This window comes from Salmo trutta, chromosome 8 (assembly GCF_901001165.1).
Source record: "Salmo trutta chromosome 8, fSalTru1.1, whole genome shotgun sequence".
Taxonomy (NCBI): Eukaryota; Metazoa; Chordata; class Actinopteri; order Salmoniformes; family Salmonidae; genus Salmo; species Salmo trutta.
The window spans coordinates 43,650,990-43,657,305 of record NC_042964.1 but is presented as its reverse complement, the minus strand read 5'-3'; positions in this window follow the sequence as shown (position 1 = coordinate 43,657,305).

Here is a 6,316-nt window from a genome sequence, read left to right as displayed (position 1 = left end):
CAGGCTGTATCACAACCGGCCGTGATTGGGAGTTCCATAGGACAGCGCCCTATTGGCCCAGTGTCGTCTGGGTTAGGGTTTGGCTGGGGTGGGCCGTCATTGTAAATAAGAATTTGTTCTTAACTGACTTGCCTAGTTAAATAAAGGTTAAATAAAATAAATAAATAAATACAAATGTCCATCCCTAGTTGTCTTGCCACAGACCATATCATCCTCTCTATACCAAGGTATTTGTCTCTCTCTGGTGGTGATTACTGGTAAAAGTAAGCCCTGTCAGAGCACTATAGGGACCTCAGAAAATATACTATAGTATTGTGCATCAAATAAACCAGTGGTTCTCAAATCTCTCCTCGGGGACCCCCAGCCATTCCATGTATTTTATTTATTCCAGAGCCAGCAAACCTTATTCAGCATGTCAACTAATCATCAAGTCCTTGACTAGTTGAATCAAGCGAGCTAGTTCAGAACTGTCACGTTCGTCGTATGGATTAGACCAAAACGCAGCGGGAATGTGTATACTCATCTTCTTTATTGTGAAGAAAACCAAAATAAACACTTAAACAAAAACAACGACGAGAAAACAGTCCTGTGAGGCACACAGCTACACTTGGAACAACTACTCACAAAAACCCATAGAAAAACCCCCCTACTAAATAGGACATTCAATTAGAGGCAACGAGGAACAGCTGCCTCCAATTGAAGGTCAACCCAATAAACTAAACATAGAAATAGAAAAACTAGAACGAACATAGAAATATACTAACATAGAACATTAACCAAAAAAAAAACGAAACACATAAAACAAACACCCCCTGCCACGTCCTGACCAAACTACAATAACAAATAACCTCTTTACTGGTCAGGACGTGACAAGAACGACCAAAAAAATTGAACCGTCTGGGGGTCCCTGAGGAGAGGTTTAAGAAGCACTGAAATAGACAACAGAAGTACAAATTACCAAACATGATAACACAAATTAAAGTAACTACCTGAACGGACACACATTATACACAACCCAACACACACAAAAAAGCCTACACAACTTCTACTGTGATTGCTGATCAAACAGTCCAAAACAGAGCAACATCACAACATACAGCTAAATGCACTGCTTAAAACAACTCCAGCACATCACACAGCAGTGCATAGGCATGCTTATGCCACATCACAGTATTAAGGAGTACACAGACTAACATTTAATTAACTGGTCTGCTGGCCGTGCATTACGCCAGGGATAGCCTATGCCACAAAGCTGGACAGATAATATTCTGAGATAACTGTATACTTCAGAGTTCGTACAGTGAGAGACACTTGAAATGTGCATGTACTGTAGGCTATACAGATGTAGGATCTTAATTTGATCACTCTTTTGATGCTGAGAATATTCCTGTGCAATGCATATGAGCTTCGTGATTTACATAAATTACTGAGGTTATATTAACAGTTTCCCACTTTTTATGTAGCCTCATTTTGACCAGCTAATAACTTAACCACCAATCAAGCAACGTTATGGACCAAACGTTCAAATCCTGTTGCTGCAGGATTATTTTGCTACAACAATACAGGTCAAATTAATATCCTATACCTGTAGGCCTACCTAACTCGACAATGAACAACCCATATTAAGGAGCCAGAAATGCAAGAGCTAAATCTTAACATTTATCTATGTAAACTGACAAACTTACCGATCCTGCTATGTGCTAGAAAGGCCTGCCTTTGAAGTTACAGCAGGAGGCCCCGCTGGAGATGGTTACTGAAAACTTCCAACGCCATTCATGCTTCATCCAACTGTATTTAAAAATATATATATATATTTAACCTTTATTTACGTAGTCAGTTAAGAACAAATTCTTATTTCAAATTATGGCCTACCACGGCCAAAACCTAACACGGGCGATGCTGGGCCAATTGTGCGCTGCCCTATGGGACTCACAATCATGGCCAGTTGTGATACTGTCTGGAATCAAACCAGGGTCTGTAGTGATGTCTCTAGCACTGAGATGCAGTGCCTTAGACTGCTGCGCCACTCGGGAGCCCATGAAAACTCAATAAGGTTATGTTCCCCATAGACCAAATGTAATGGTGCATTCAAGGGAACTCGGAACTTGGACAAAACAAGCTCCGACTGGGAAACATTGTTTTGAACGGTCAGCCAACTCGGAATTACAAGTTGGAAACTTGGGCATCATCTAATGCCATGTTTAAGACAACATGGAACTCAAAAATGTTCAACTTGGAAACTTGTTGTAGAAAGATGAGGCCCAAGTTTCCCACTTGGGAAATTTCAGAATCAACCAATAGGAAGCTCCACGCAAATAACTTACGTTAATTTTAACTCAGAGGTTCTGAGTTTCTGAATTGTCTTCAACGCAAAACTAAAGCAGTGACTTCTCCGACCTGAAGATAAAATAAAATAAAATAAAAATGTATTGGTGGTACACATGGTTAGCAGATGTTAATGCGAGTGTAGCAAAATGCTTGTGCTTCTAGTTCCAACAGTGCAGTAATGTCTAACAAGTAATCTAAGAATTCCCAAATAACTACCTAATACACACAAATCTAAAGGGGTGAATGCGAATATGTACATATAAGTATATGGATGAGCGATGGCCGAGCGGCATAGGCAAGGTGCAGTAGATGGTATAAAATACAGTATATACAGTTGAAGTCGGAAGTTTACATACACCTTAGCCAAATACATTTAAACTCAGTTTTTCTCAATTCCTGACTTTTAATCCTAATAAAAATTCCCTGTCTTAGGTCAGTTAGGATCACCACTTTATTTTAAGAATGTGAAATGTCAGAATAACAGTAGAGAGAATGATTTATTTCAGATTTTATTTCTTTCATCACATTCCCAGTTGGTCAGAAGTTTACATACACTCAATTAGTATTTGGTAGCATTGCCTTTAAATTGTTTAACTTGGGTCAAACGTTTTGGGTAGCCTTCCACAAATTTCCCACAATAAGTTGGGTGAATGTTGATGTCACGGTTGTCGTCGGTGAAGGAGGACCAAAACGCAGCAGGTACGTGTATGCTCATCTTGATTTTTATTTACTTCCAAAAATGAACGTACAAAATAACAAAACAAAAGAACGAACGAACAACTACAAACAGTCTGGCCAAGCAAAGCTCAACACAGAACAATCACCCACACCATCCAAAAACAAACACACCCTACTATATGGGACTCTCAATCAAAGGCAGATAGACAACACCTGCCTTCAACTGAGAGTCCCAACCCCAATTAACCTAACAGACATACACTCACTAGACTCCACATAGAAATACTTAAACATAAACCAAAACCCGGAATTACTAAATCAACCACCCTTTTAACAAAACACACCACCCTGAACCACATAAAACAAATACCCTCTGCCACGCCCTGACCAAACTACAAAACAATGAACCTTATACTGGCCAGGACGTGACAGTACCCCCCCCCTTAAAGGTGCTACCCCGGAAGCACCTTAACAAAAAATAACCCCAAGCAACACCAAAAGAAAAATTCCCCTTTTCTAAAGGGAGGGAAGGGAGGGTGGCTGCCGTCAACGACGGCACTGTGCTACACCCCCCCTCCCCAACCCACCTATTTCTGGAGGTGGCTCCGGCTCAGGCCGTTCCAGGCTGTCTGGGCAGTCTGGCAGCTCGGGACAGTCTGGGCAGTCTGGCAGCTCGGGACAGTCTGGGCAGTCTGGCAGCTCGGGACAGTCTGGGCAGTCTGGCAACTCGGGACAGTCTGGGCAGTCTGGCAACTCGGGACAGTCTGGGCAGTCTGGCAACTCGGGACAGTCTGGGCAGTCTGGCAACTCGGGACAGTCTGGGCAGTCTGGCAACTCGGGACAGTCTGGGCAGTCTGGCAACTCGGGACAGTCTGGGCAGTCTGGCAACTCGGGACAGTCCGGGCAGTCTGGCAACTCGGGACAGTCTGGGCAGTCTGGCAACTCGGGACAGTCTGGGCAGTCTGGCCACTCCGGCACTTCAGGGCAGTCTGGCCACTCCGGCACTTCAGGGCAGTCTGGCCACTCCGGCACTTCAGGGCAGTCTGGCCACTCCGGCACTTCAGGGCAGTCTGGCCACTCCGGCAGTTCAGGGCAGTCTGGCCACTCCGGCAGTTCAGCGCAGTCTGGCCACTCCGGCAGTTCAGCGCAGTCTGGCCACTCCGACGACTGTTGACTGGCGGGCAGCTCCGACGACTGTTGACTGGCGGGCAGCTCCGACGACTGTTGACTGGCGGGCAGCTCCGACGACTGTTGACTGGCGGGCAGCTCCGATGACTGTTGACTGGCGGGCAGCTCCGACGACTGTTGACTGGCGGTGCTGGGTTTACGCACTTGAAGGCTAGTGCGGGGAGCGGGAACAGGACGAGTCGGACTGGGTTGACGCACTTCCGGGTCCGCACGAGAGACAGGAGCTGGAAACCCAGGGCTATGGAGGCGCACAGCCGGTCTAGATCTTACCTCCTGCACAACCCGCCTTGGCTGGATGGAACTAGTAGCCCTGTACGAGCGGGGTGCTCGTACAGGGCAGACTGGGCTGTGCAGGGGCCTGATGGTAGCCGTGCGTAGAGCGGAAGTTGGGTAGCCTGGTCCTCGGAGGCGTACCGATGACCAGATGCGCTGCGCAGGCATCCTCCTACCAGGCTGGATGCCCGCTCTAGCACGGCACCTGCGAGGGGCTGGAATAACTCGCACCGGACTGTGCGTGCGTATGGGTGAGATAGTGCGCTTCTCAGCGAAACATAGCGCTCTCCACCCCATACGCTCCTCCATATAACCACGGGTAGCTGGCTTCCGGCTCTTCCTTCGCCTAGCCAAACTACCCGTGTGCCCGCCCCCAAAAATTTCTTGGGGGTGCCTCTCGTGCTTCTCCCTCAGCGCGTCCATGGCCTCATACCTCCGCCTCTCTGCCTTGGCTGCCTCAATTTCCCACTGCGGGCGGCGATACTCCCCAGCCTGATGCCAAGGTCCGGCCCCGTCCAGAATTTCCTCCCAAGTCCACTTCTCCCGCCAGTCCAACTCGAAATCCGTCTGCTCCTTCCTCTGCTGCTTGGTCCTTGAGTGGTGGGTGATTCTGTCACGGTTGTCGTCGGTGAAGGAGGACCAAAACGCAGCAGGTACGTGTATGCTCATCTTGATTTTTATTTACTTCCAAAAATGAACGTACAAAATAACAAAACAAAAGAACGAACGAACAACTACAAACAGTCTGGCCAGCAAAGCTCAACACAGAACAATCACCCACACCATCCAAAAACAAACACACCCTACTATATGGGACTCTCAATCAAAGGCAGATAGACAACACCTGCCTTCAACTGAGAGTCCCAACCCCAATTAACCTAACAGACATACACTCACTAGACTCCACATAGAAATACTTAAACATAAACCAAAACCCGGAATTACTAAATCAACCACCCTTTTAACAAAACACACCACCCTGAACCACATAAAACAAATACCCTCTGCCACGCCCTGACCAAACTACAAAACAATTAACCTTATACTGGCCAGGACGTGACAGTTGGCCCATTCCTCCTGACAGAGCTGGTGTAACTGAATCAGGTTTGTAGGCCTCCTTGCTTGCACATGCTTTTTCAGTTCTGCCCACACATTTTCTATGGGATTGAGGTCAGGGCTTTGTGATGGCCACTCCAATAGCTTGACTTTGTTGTCCTTAAGCCATTTTGCCACAACTTTGGAAGTATGCTTGGTGTCATTGTCCATTTGGAAGACCCATTTGCGACCAAGCTTTAATTTCCTGGCTGATGTCTTGAGATGTTGCTTCAATATATCCACATCATTTTCCATCCTCATGATGCCATCTATTTTGTGAAGTGCACCAGTCCCTCCTGCAGCAAAGCACCCCCACAACATGATGCTGCCACCCCCATGCTTCACGGTTGGGATGCTGTTCTTCGGCTTGCAAGCCTCCCCTTTTTTCCTCCAAATGTAACGATGGTCATTATGGCCAAACAGTTTCTGTTTGGCCATAATGCACAGGAGGCTGGTGAGAGATGGAAGGATCATAATAATGTCTGGAATGGAGTGTTATCAAACACATGTGAACCATGTGTTTGATACCATTCAATTAATTCTGTTCCAGCCATTACTATGACCCCGTCCTCCCCATTTATGGTTCCACCAGTCACCTTTGATTCCAATGTGATAATGATGGCAAAGGCAAACAAAAAAATTGCACAAAAGTGATCCATTAAAAATGATAAATGAAATGATACATTGATACAAATTCCAAACAAAACAGTAGATAAACACAGTTGAAACCTGTGTCTCTGCTTGTCATCTATCA